Source organism: Chiloscyllium plagiosum, chromosome 21 (genome assembly GCF_004010195.1).
Source record: "Chiloscyllium plagiosum isolate BGI_BamShark_2017 chromosome 21, ASM401019v2, whole genome shotgun sequence".
Classification (NCBI taxonomy): domain Eukaryota; kingdom Metazoa; phylum Chordata; class Chondrichthyes; order Orectolobiformes; family Hemiscylliidae; genus Chiloscyllium; species Chiloscyllium plagiosum.
Genome location: NC_057730.1, coordinates 49,355,571 through 49,369,370, shown reverse-complemented (window position 1 = coordinate 49,369,370; position 13,800 = coordinate 49,355,571).

Below are 13,800 nucleotides of genomic sequence, written 5' to 3'. Positions count from 1 at the left end.
TTTACCCCATATTTAATCCACCTAACACCACGGGCAATTTAGCATGGCCAGTTCACCTAACCTGCACATCTTTGGACTGTGGGAGGAAACCGGAGCAAACCCACGCAGACAAGGGGAGAATGTGCAAACTCCACACAGACAGTTGCCCAAGGTTGGAATTGAACCTGGGTCGCTAGTGCTGTGAGGCAGCAGTGCTAACCACTGAGCCACCGTGAAGACAAGATGTTCTTCCTTCAGGTGTCGGGTGGCTAGAATTTTGCAGTGGAGGAGGCCCAAGACTTGGCATGCCCTTGGCAGAGTGGGAGGGAGAGTTGAAGTGTTCGGCTACAGGGCAGTGGGGTTGTTTGGTGAATGTGTCCTGGAGAAGTTCCCTGAAACATTTTGTGAGTTGGTGTCCTGTCTCCCCAATGTAGAGGAGACCACATCGAGAGCAACGGATACAGTAGATGAGGTGTTTAGATGTGCAGGAAAATCTCTGCCGGATGGGGCCTTGGACGGAGGTGACCGGGGGGGGGGGGGAGGGGGATATGTAGGTGCAGGTTTCATACCTCTTGTGGTAGCAAGGGAAGGTGCAAGAGGGGAGGATGGGTTGATGGAAGCGTGGACCTTCCATCCCACCAACTTCTGGATACATCGCATCATCCTCTGCAGTTTCTGCCACATACAGTCAGACCCCACCACCAGGGATATATTCCCCCCACCCCTATCAGCATTCCGCAGAGACCATTACCTTTGCAACTCCCTTGTTAAGTCCATGCACACCACCAACCTACCCTCTACTCCCGACTCCTTCCCTTGCCACCACAAGGGCTATAAAACCTGCGCCCATCATCTCCCCCCTCACCTCCATCGAAGGGCCCAAAAGATCCTTCCACATCCAGCAGAGATTTTTCTGCACATCCAAACACCTTATCTACTGTGTCCGTCGCGCTCAATGTGGTCTCCTTTACATTGGGGAGACAGGACGTCAACTCAGAGAATGTTTCAGGGAACATCTCCAGAACACATTCACCAAACAACCCCACCACCCTGTGGCTGACCACTTCAACTCCCCCTCAATCCTAGCCACCTGACACCTGGAGGAAGAACGTCTCATCTTCCTCCTCAGAACCCTCCAACCACACAGGATCGCTGTCAATTTCACCAGTTTCCTCATCTCCCATCTCCCCACCTTAGCCCAGATCTAACCCTCCAACTCGGCAACTCCCTCTTGAACTGTCCCACCTGTCCACCTTCCTTCCCACCTATCCATTCCACCCTCCACTCCAACCTAACACCATCACCCCCACCTTCATCTACCTATTGCATTCCTAGCTACCCTCCCCCCAGCCACACCCTCTTCCCGTTTATCTCTCAGCGTCCTAGGACCACCCCCTCCACATTCCTGATGAAGGGCTGATGCTTGAAACGTTGATTCTCCTGCTCCTTGGATGCTGCCTGACCTGCTGTGCTTTTCCAGCACCACGCTTTTTGACTGCTATTGGCAAATTTCAACAAGCTTCTTGTACTATGATGGTTCTTCCATTAGAGGCCACTATTTCTCAAATGCTCCTTGTAGACTTTTCAAAAGAAACAATAACTGACTTTACTTGAAACTTGTGTAATCTTCCAACTCAAAATGAGTCAGAATTAGACCTAGATTTGTCCCATCATTTCACATGAGATCTTGGAAGGTAGACTGATTCCAGACACCACAGCATTCCTTGTTAATCAGACAGTGAGTCATTCTGCCTGTTTGGCCTTCCAAGAATTTTACTGAATAGAAACTATCATGTAAGCAAAACTAAAATGTCCAGTTTTAAATGCTATGATTACTTGCCACTTTAAAATCAAGCTCATTAAGTGAAATAATCTTCTTCTTAGTTGCTTGGGGTGTACCTGATAGATAACAGGCAGAGAATAAGGTTTAAGTCTACATTCTATTCATTTGGCTCAGTAACATTCTTGCCTCTGTAGACCCATGCCCAGTTCCTAGACCCATAACATAAGCCGACACTTCCAGTGTAGCCACAAGGAGGGCTGCATTGTTGGAGGTGACAGCTTTTGGATGTGATTTTAAACCAAATTTGATCTGCCTGCTCCAGTGAAGGTAAAAGATCCCCTTGGTGTCATGTTAAGAAACTCAAAGTGTTCTCTCTTGCTGTCCAGCTGACGTTAATTCCTCAAACAGCCACACAAAATAACTGAGTTACCCATTTCCTCAGCGGCTGTTGCAGAGTCATGCTGGACACAAACCAGCTGTCACTTTTGGCTGTGATTCAACGGTAACTGCCCTTTCACTGGTGCCAGAGCTGCTGAGATTTTCCAACAATTTCTATTTGTATTTCTGATCCCCAGTATCTGCAGTTCTCTTGGTTTATTCCTGGAGTTATTTTGCAATTTTGACATCCTGAAGTACATAGGGTCATAGATAAAACAAAAGAACAGCAGATGCAGGAGATCAAAAACAGGAAGTGCTGAAGAAACTCAGCAGGTCTGGCAACATCTGTGGAGAGAATGCAGAGTTAATGTTTCACATTCAGCTCCAGCCCCCACCTTTTCCCCATGTTTACTGCAATTTATCCATCCTGCCTGCATACTCCCAGACATTACGGGGTAATTTAGCATGGCCAATCCATGCAGCCTGCATATTCCCAGACATTACGGGGTAATTTAGCATGGCCAATCCATCCTGCCTGCATACTCCCAGACATTACGGGGTAATTTAACATGGCCAATCCATCCAGCCTGCATACTCCCAGACATTACGGGGTAATTTAGCATGGCCAATCCATGCAGCCTGCATATACCCAGACATTACGGGGTAATTTAGCATGGCCAATCCATCCAGCCTGCATACTTCCAGACATTACGGGGTAATTTAGCATGGCCAATCCATGCAGCCTGCATATTCCCAGACATTACGGGGTAATTTAGCATGGCCAATCCATCCAGCCTGCATACTCCCAGACATTACGGGGTAACTTAGCATGGCCAATCCATGCAGCCTGCATATTCCCAGACATTACGGGGTAATTTAGCATGGCCAATCCATCTAGCCTGCATACTCCCAGACATTACGGGGTAATTTAGCATGGCCAATCCATCTAGCCTGCATACTCCCAGACATTACGGGGTAATTTAGCATGGCCAATCCATCCAGCCTGCATACTCCCAGACATTACGGGGTAATTTAGCATGGCCAATCCATCCAGCCTGCATACTCCCAGACATTACGGGGTAATTTAGCATGGCCAATCCATCCAGCCTGCATACTCCCAGACATTACGGGGTAATTTAGCATGGCCAATCCATGCAGCCTGCATACCCCCAGCACTAACGGGGTAATTTAGCATGGCCAATCCATCCAGCCTGCATATTCCCAGACATTATGGGGTAATTTAGCATGGCCAATCCATCTAGCCTGCATATTCCCAGACATTACGGGGTAATTTAGCATGGCTAATCCATCCAGCCTGCATACTTCCAGACATTACAGGGCAATTTAGCATGGCCAATCTATCCAGCCTGCATATTCCCAGACATTACGGGGTAATTTAGCATGGCTAATCCATCCAGCCTGCATACTTCCAGACATTACAGGACAATTTAGCATGGCCAATCTATCCAGCCTGCATATTCCCAGTCATTACGGGGTAATTTAGCATGGTCAATCCATCCAGCCTGCATATTCCCAGACATTACGGGGCAATTTAGCATGGCCAATCCATCTAGCCTGCACATCTTTGGAGTGTGGGAAGGAAACCCACACAAAGAGTATGAGCAAACTCTACGCTGACAGTGATCTGAGGTTGGAATCAAACCCAGTCCCTAATATTGTGAGGCAACAGTGCTAACCACTGAGCCAACATCCCCTTCAATGTTAACACTTCAAATTCACAATTTTCTCGTTCAGAGACTAGAGGCTAAAGTCTGGGCTTGGCTGGCACCATCCAGGAGCTGGAAAGAATTGGCCTGACAAATGTGGATTATGTTTACATTTTGAGCTGGGTGATGATATAACTTCCAGATTGACTAACTGTGTTTGTGAGAAATATCCATTGTGCGCAGTACACATTTGTCCTCCAGAACTGGACGCTCCTGATTTTGTCCTCTATCCCCCAGGTCATCCCTAATTACTGGCTGCAATGAGGTTGTAATCATAGAATGTAAGAGATAAAGTTTAGTGCCACATTCAACACCATTAATCTGAAACATTTCATTGCAATGCAAACCCCTGAACATAACTAGTTGGGAAAAGATCGAGCTGTAATAGGAAGTTAAACAACATATGGATTTGTATGCAATATAGCTGAAAACAATATTAAATCTTCACCCACAATGTGTTGCCATGGTAACTCTAACTGGGCCAGGACAGTACCATATAGATTTATTTAAAGGGGAAAATCTTACAGAAAGACAAGAGAAAATGAGAGTAAGAGTTGATGACACCAGGACAAAGAGGTTGAGAAAAAAGATTGGAAAACAAAGTGAAAGTCTGTTGGAGGGTTTGGGGGAGAAGAAGGAAGGATTAGTGAGAAGATCAAGGAATCAAAATCCTGTAAGAAAGAAAGAGATTGCTGAAGAAACTCTATAGGTCTGGCAGTATTTTTGAAGACAGAAAAAGAGTTAACGTTTCGAGCCCAGTGACCCTTTGTCAGAAATCAACACAGCCGGGAAATGGTGGTATTTATACCGATGACAGGGTTTGGGATCTGTGGGTGGAAGGGGAGTGTGTGTGTGTGTGTGTGGGGGGGGGAGCGACGGGGGTGGGGAGGTGGGGAGGTAATGAGTCAGGTAGATGGTAATGGTATTGTGAGATAGAGACAGGGAAGCAGACAAAAGGATTGCTGATGATAAGCCAGATGAGGGACAACCAACACGAAAAGCCTTGACCTTGTCTTCATCAATCTATCTAAGTGACAGGGTGGGTTAAGGAGAGCACTGCAGTGTCCTGGACATTGCCCCATATCCAGACCAGGAGACCTTCAACACATTGTGCAGCACTTAATCAATTAGATGTGAAACAGATGCAATAGTTCACAAGTGAATAGCGGCAGTCGATTTACAATCTATTACAACCCGGAGCCTCGTGATCGGGTATATCCTGCAATCATTACCATTAAGCCAAGGACCAAATCTGGTCCAATGAGGAGTTCAGGAGAGCATGTATAGACATACCTAAAATGGGTGGAAATCTGGTGAACATATGACATAAGTATACATTTATAGTATACAGCAGAGCATTTTTCAATCAAGAGATGGGCCAAATGACCTAATTCTGCATCTGTATCTTGTGAATTTAAGAAAAGGTCAAAGCAATTCCACAAAAAGTAGACAAGATCAAAGCTCTGTCACATCTCAAGCAATGAGCATTTCCCATAAGAGAGGACTAAATATTGCCACCTTGAAAACCGAAGACCTTGCCATCTCTGAATCTCCCACTTTCAACATCCTGGGGCTTATCATTGACCAGAAACTGAACTAGTCCATATGAATACTGTGGCTACAAGAGCAGGTCAAAAGCTCAGAATCCTGCAGCGATTCACTTCCTGACTCCCGAAGCCAGTCCACCATCTACAAGGCACAGTTCAGGAGTGTGAAGGAATATTCTCCCCTTGCCTGAATAAGCACAGTTCCAACTGTGTTCAAGGAGTTTGATATCTTCCAGGATTAAGCATCTCACTTGATTCACACCCTGTACACTTCCTTAAATATCTGCTTCGTCCACCACCAGCACACATTAGTAGCAAAGTGTACCATCTGCAGAAACTCATCCTGGTTTGGAAATATGTCACCATTCCTTTAGTGCCACAGGGTCAAAATCTTGAAGCTCCCACCCCAACAACACTCTGTGTGACTCTACAGTCCAAGTATGACACTGGTTCAAGATGGCAGCTCACCACCACCTTCTACAGGGAATTAGGAATTGTCAATAATTAACAGATATGCCAGCAAAGCCCAGCTCCCATGACTGAAGTCTGGAGAAATGTATAATGTCAAGAGAATAGCATAAGGAAAGAAATTGGCAAGAGGAAGGAATAAATGGGGAGTGACATTGATGTATTGTGGAAACTGGCTCCATTGGTGATCCACATCTTTTAGCTTTATTGCTTCCATCACTTGGCTTAGTGATCTCTCTAAACATGTTTCCCCCAGTTATATCGGGAGCCTCTGCTTTTTTAACTTCATTCAATGGAGAAAGGGGCTCCAGGGCATTGTTAGTGGCTCCTGTAAAATGCAAGTTACTCCCACAGAGTGAAGGAAAAATCACACACGGATCCTTCACTCCAGACTATAAGACATAGCAGCAGAAGTAGGCCATTCAGTCCATCGAGTCTGTTCTGCCATTCAATGAGATCAAAGCTGACCCAATAATCCGCAACTCCATTTTCAGATCTTTTTGCCATAACCACTGCTTCCCTTTCTGATCAAAAGTCTGTCTATCTCAGTTTTGAATATTCCTCACAACTTAGCCTAGATTCCCACTTGTGGTAAATTCTGGCAGAGATTCACTGCTCTCTGAGGGAAGAAATGTACCCAGCTCTGTCTTCAGTGTTGTTCAGTGTTTGTTATTCAATGTTTGACAGTGCGTTTCCAGTATCACCAATACTGGCCTCAGAGTAGAAACATGAAGCTTGTGGGTTCAAGTCCCACTGCAGAGACTAAGCTTGTGATCTCGGATGGCAATCCATTGCAGTACTGGGGGAGTGCTGTGTTGGTGGATGTGCGGGCTCTCAAATAAGACATTAAATCAGCACATTATGTGGATGTGTGGGAAGGGGGAGACCTGGAATCCCCTTCGAGTTTCAATAACAAACAGCGAGATTTGTCGGTAGTGTCCTGACTCTGATTTAAATTTCGATTAACACCACCTGAACAGAAAACCTGCTCATTTATTTCACTTCTGTTTGTGAGGGATAATGGTGCAATTCATATTTCCCGCAGTACCTCACAAATGCTTAATGTCTGCAAAGTACATTGGGATTTCCTGAACCCATGACAGGCGCCGTATAAATGCAAATTCTTTGTGTAGTGATTGTAATGAGATCAACCAGGTGGGAGAAAGTGAGGACTGCAGATGCTGGAGATCAGAATCGAAGAGGGTGGTGCTGGAAAAGCACAGCCAGTCGGGCCGCATCTGAGGAGCAGGAGAATCGACATTGTGGACCTCACAGTATATGAGTTCCCTGATTGGGGCTGTTAATCTGGTCCAATCAGGGAGCCCTGGCTGACACATATAAACAGGAGTTTCAGAGGCTCTGTTCACTCTGAGAGCTGGCTCTGAGGGAGCCAGACCAGTGTCAAGTACTAAGACAAGATACCGGCCTCTGTGGAGTTATTTCAAGTTCGATACTCCATCCTTTTAACCATCCAAGACTCATTATAGGACAGGGCTAAAGAATATGGTGAAACCATTATAGCTTAACCTTATGAGAAAAGCCCAGGCCTTCAGACAGACTGATGGGGAGGCTCACTTACAAACAGGTGAGCTAATTGAGGCACATAAAAGCTTGTAATTCAGCACTTACTGTAAAACTACAAATATTTATGCAGTTAATATTTTGCAGTTAATATTTTGCAATCTAAATAAATAAAAGTTGTATTTGGGCATTGGTTTATGTGCTTGGTAGGTCCACAAGTATTCATAATCTAAACAGATTTGCACTCGGACTGCAGTTCACAAATATTATGAATATTTCTGGAACTTTGAGAAGTTTGCCAGTAAGTTAGAAAATAACGGCTTATGTAAAACAAAAACTCAATCAAAAATGTGTTAAAAGTGATTAAGTGTCTTTGTTGGACTCTTAACTATTACTTAAAGGATGTCAATTCAAAAGCATTTTCTTGATTGATATCTAACCTTGGGCTTTCCCTTTGTGCTGAATTTGTCTGACTCGGATGATTCATCTTGCGGAACTTGAGGTGATGGTAAGGGTTGGGAAATCACTGCTCTCGACCCATTTCTTACAATGTCTGGCATGGAGATTCCCAAGGATCAGCAGCTAAAGCATCAGAAGCGGGACAATGTGTACACATGTAGAGGGAACCAATAGAAGAAACATGCTCCCTTAAAGCATTGCTTACTGACTATGAGCTTCCATGTTCCTTTTATTTTTATCCCTGTGCTCCAGACCAGTCCAAGGTCATCTCCAGAGAGAGAACATTCATAACTGTTATGTAACATCCCCAGCTAATTTTGCCAGTACTATTCTGAGTTCAGCAAGTGTTTTAGTTTGCAATTTTTTAAATTCATTCATGGAATGAGGACGTTACTGGTTATTTATTTATTACCCATCCCTATTTGCCCAGAGGGCAATTTAGAGTCAACCACATTGCTGTGGGTCTGGAGTCACATGTAGGCCAGACCAGGTAAGAATGGCAGATTCCTTCCCTAAAGGACGATGGTGACCCAGATGGGTTTTTCCAACAATCTACAATAGATTTGTGATCATCAATAGAGTCCTAATTACAGCATTTGTTTTGAGTTATTCAACTTATTATTGAGCCCAGGTCCCCAGAACATTACCTGGGACTCTGGATTAATCCAGCGATAATACCACTAGGATGTTGCCTCCACAGTGGGCTGTGACATGTGCGTGGGGGCTGAAGATTGATTTCACTGCTTCACCTCTGTACACAAGATTCTGTCACAAAGGCTAGCTGGCTCACCAGAAACCAATAAACCAACAATGGGTGTCTGTGACTGGGCATGTGTCCCCTCGCACTGAGATCCAACCTCACAATAAACATCAGAGATAGAAGCAGGGGTCCGCCATTCAGCCCATCAAGCCTGCTCTGCCTTTCAACATGATTATGCCCGACCTTGGGCTTCAAAGTCATTTCCCTGACCACATCTCTTGATTCTTTGACAAATTAAAAATCCCAGCCTTAAATACATTTAATGATGTAGCATTTATAACCTTCTGGAAGAGCAAATTCCAAAAAATGGGATTATATGATGGAACATTGCCTCTTGTTCCCACTCTTCTTAAATTCTGAATGTTTAAGCTCACAGCCACTTTGAGCCTGAACTCAGTTTTTTTCTTATTTGATGAAATAATGCAGCTTACTGCGGGTCGATGATGAAGTTGGTTTATTTACTGTTTGTCATTCTGTTGTTCGAGATGGTGGTGTATGATACAATTTAACCATGCGCTGGGGGAAGGGTCTTGGTGGGCATGGGGGTGGTAGGATAAAGAACCTGACCAATGGTTTACATTCACAGTGGGATGGTGAGGTTTCACACATTTCAGTATCTCCCTCCGAACCCCCCCGAAAGACTGTCTAAGCCTCATGCACACCCCCACACAAACCTCGTGTTCCCCCCCCCACACACACACACGTGCATACACACACACACACACAAACATGCACACACACATGCATAGACCCACAAACACATACAAATACCCAACATACACACACACCCTCACACAAATCCCCACCACACACACACACTCACACAAATCCCTATCACATACACATACACCCACACTACACAAATCCCCACACAGGATCACACACACCACCATACACACACGCACACATTCACCCACACTCACACACTCACCCACATACACACACACAACCAACCACACCCTCCGCACACACTCCCTCCTACATCCACACACATCCTCATACACTCTGTACCACACACACACAACCTACCAAACCCTCCACGCACATCCTCTACCAGATACAGTCTGCACACAGCATATCCTCAAATGCACACATGAACCCTTCACTCCCTGCCTACACACATAGATACACGAACATAGCTTCACACACACAGTCTCTACATACCCACATCTTTGCATGGACAGGTACACATACTCTCCCACAAACACACAGGTAGATGCAAACACACCCACATCTTCACACAGACAGACAGACCCACACCCTTCCATACACAAACACAGTCATAGAAACGTACCCTCACTTACATCCACAAACGGACACACAAATACACTCTCACACACAGATACACAACAACTCCCACACCCCCACACACATACACACCCTACCTCACACACACAATAAATGTTCAGTTGGCTCCCATTCTGATGCATGGGTGCAAGGGATCATGTTACTGAGAGTCTGAACCCATATGAATGGCCCAAAATCTGATCCAACCAGTGGCAGCAGTCACAAGAATAAATCTTCCAAATAAGTTAAGAATGAAATGTTTTTCATTGTGATTATTGTCCTCAGGCACAGAATAAATTAATACAAGCCAGGCCATCACTTAGAAATGGATATAAATTTACTCTGCAACAATGGTCTATACAGAAGTCAATATCAAAGAGTGTATCAAAGAGTAAGCAGGAAAGTAACAATACACTAAATATAGACATTGCTGGTGAATGGCAGACCCTATTTTATATCCCAAACTGCTTTAACAATGCAAGCTACTAGCAAACCAAGATGTGGTTTGATTAAATACAATAAAGAGGTCTAAAGGACAGCATTTAAGATAATCCACTTGCCAACTGTATATATGCCACACTTCTCAGAAATCCATATTCTTTATGGTATTACAAATTGTCAAAGATTCCACTGCTTAATGTGAAATATCTAATGGATTGTTGCATTCTTGGGATCAGTTTTTCAAAGGAGTCTTATCCCTTTGAAGACTGACTCTGGTATATGGGCTTATTGTGATGATATCACACAACAATTCCATTGAAAAAATGCAGTGGGAAACATTTTAAAATGTATGTGTTGCTTTTTCCTATCCTTTTATGGGCTGACGGGGACAGCAATTGTTGTCCCTAAATGCCCTTTGAACTGAGTGGCTCATTAGGCCATTAGGGAGCGGATAAGAGTCACATTTGTGAGTCTGGAGTCACATGGAGGCTGGCTCGGGTAAGGGTCAGGACACTAGTGGACCAGAGGAGTTTTTGCAGTAACTGTATCTGAGACTAGCATTCAATTCCAGACTTTAGTTTGAGTTTAAATTCTACCAGCTGCCCTGGTGGGATTTGAACTCACGTGCCCAGGATGTTAATCAGGACTTTCCTATGACACACTCCCTCCCTCCAAGACCTGAAGCCGGTATCATTCACCGTGCAAGGATGTGGAAGGTGTACAGCGCTTTGTATGGGCCACAGAATTTAGGAAGAAACAAATCAGAAATTGCTGGAAAAACTCATCAGGTCTATAGAGAGAATGCAGAGTTTATGTTTGATTGGAGGATTTGAGCTATGGGGAGAGGTTGAATAGGCTGGGGCTGTTGCATTGGAGGCTGAGGGGTGACCTTATAGAGTTTTATAAAATCATGAGGGGCATAGATGAGGGGCATAGACAAAGTCTTTTCCCTGGGGTGGGGAAGTCCAGAACTAGAGGGCATAGGTTTAGGGTGAGAGGGGAAAGATATAAAAGAGACTTAAGGGGCAACATTTCCACGCAGAGAGTGGTGTGTGTATGGAATGGGCCGACAGAGGAAGTGGTGGAGGCTGGTATAATTACAACATTTAAAAGGCATCTGGATGGGTATATGAATAGGAAGGGTTTGAAGGGATATGGGCCAAGATTAGGTTGGGATATCTGGTCAGCATGGACGAGTTGGACCGAAGGGTCTGTTTCGGTGCTGTACATCTCTATGACTCTATGACCCTTCTTCAGAACAGCCTTTCCAGCATCAATAGTTCTTTGTTTTTTGTTGTTTTGGAAGACCTCCTCTTTACGGGAGCATCAGATCACCAGGGGTCACCTTGATGCCTTTTCTCTTCTTTAAGGCAATCACAATGAGCAAATGTTGAACTTCCAAGTCCGCACGGAAATGTTAGACCCATGAACAGCCGACAATCTCCTTGCCAGGACACTTTGGACCTCATCCCAGAAACTAGCACACAAGGGCATAGCCTGAAGATCGGGGGAGCAGATTTCGGACTGAATTGAGAAGGAACTTCTTCACCCAGAGGGTTGGGAATCTATGGAATCCCCGTCCAGTGAAGTAGCTGATGCTACTGCAGTAAACATTTTTAAAGCTAAGATAGATATGTTTTGAACAGTGAAGGAATTAAAGGACACGGTGAGAGGGTGGGTAAGTGGAGCTGAGGCCATGAGAAGTTCAGCCATGATCTTATTGATTGGTGGAGCAGACGGCCTACTCTTGCTCCTAGTTCTTATGCAGAGTGTTCCCTGCTGACCCCACCCATGTGACCTCCTCTGGGTGACGTCAGTCACCTATGAATCGCTCGTGACTTATACAGTCATAGAGTTGTACAGTGCAGAAACAGAACCTTCAGTCCAACTCATCCGTAGAATCCCTGTGGTATGGAAGCAGGCTATTCGGTCCATCGAGTCCACACTGACCCCCCGAAGAGCATCCCACCCAGACCCCACCCCTCCACCACTCCCCCCCCCCCACCACCCCATCCCTATAACCCTGCATTTCCCATGGCTAATCCACTTAAACTGCACATCTTTGGATCGTGGGGGAAACCAGAGCTCCCAGAGGAAACCCACACAGACACGGGGAGAATGTGCAAACTCCACACAGTCACCTGAGGGTGGAATTGAACCCAGGCACCTGATGCTGTGAGGCATCAGTGCTAACCACAAAGTCACTGTGCCCTGCCCCCAAAATTCACATATCCTAAATGAAGCTAGTCCCATTTGCCAGCGTTTGGCTCATATCCCTCTGAACCCTTCCTACTTTTAGTTCAGCCAGCTGACTAATTTGTTCTGCCCCTTGTATTAGCCACCCGCAATTCTTGGAAGTATCTGTTAAAATGAGGTTGAATACCTCACTACTCCCAAGACAGACCTGGTCTCAATTTGAAGCTGTTAATTTGTGAAGCACTTTCTCAGCATCACTTATTGACGTCCGCAACAAGTACATAGTTCACAGCTAACTCCCACACAGAATAAACAGAAAAACACAATCATCTAAATATAACATTCACCTACACTTCTATTCATCTGTGTAAAAAAAGGTCTTGCATGAATAAATGAAACCTACCCTCCCCCATTTTCTGACTGACAATCACCCTCACTGCCCTATATGGGTCTACACACGACTTACGTATCCTCAGACACTCCCTTGAGACTGCTTACTCTGTGGTGCATCACTACATGTGAAGAATTCAGCTTCTTCAGACCCATCTCACCAGGTTCCCTTACACAGACATTTTTGCCGCTCTCTTGATGAATGACTGACTGGTGAAATGCCAAGGTGAGAGGTTTCAGCTCACAGGAACGAAACACTGCAAATGCTCGAAGTCCGAGATACATTCAGAAAAGAATGAAAGACACACTCAGCAGATTCACCCCGAAGTGAATGAGAGAGAGAGAGACCAGGCTTATCATGACAGCCTAGAGACTAGTAGTAATTAATACGTAGGACAGAAGGGAAGGGAGATTAAAAGGCTGATGGATGGAGAAACAGAACCATAGACATGTACAGAGAGGGTTCAGGTGGGTATACATAAGAAACAGGGCCCTGGGCATTACATACCCCAGCCTTTACCGTTCCCCCAAACTGCCTTCCAACCCACCCCCTTCCCCTGCCAGTCTGAAGGAAGGGGGAGAGGGGTAAAGTTCCAGTCCAGGGATTGCCATGCTGTATTCCGACTCTCCATTGCAGAACTGAGGAAGTGCTGCACTGTCACAGGTTACACCTCAAGCCTCATCTGCCTGCTGAGGGTTGGGGATCGGGTGGTCCGGAGAGGGAGGGAGGGAGGGAAGGGTGGAAGCTGGGTGAGGCGCTCTTTGGAATGTCAATGATGGGCAGAATGGCCTACTTCCACACTGTAGGAATTCTGTGCTCACACGGTCGCACTGCTGTTTGTGGGATCTTGCTGTGCGAAAGTT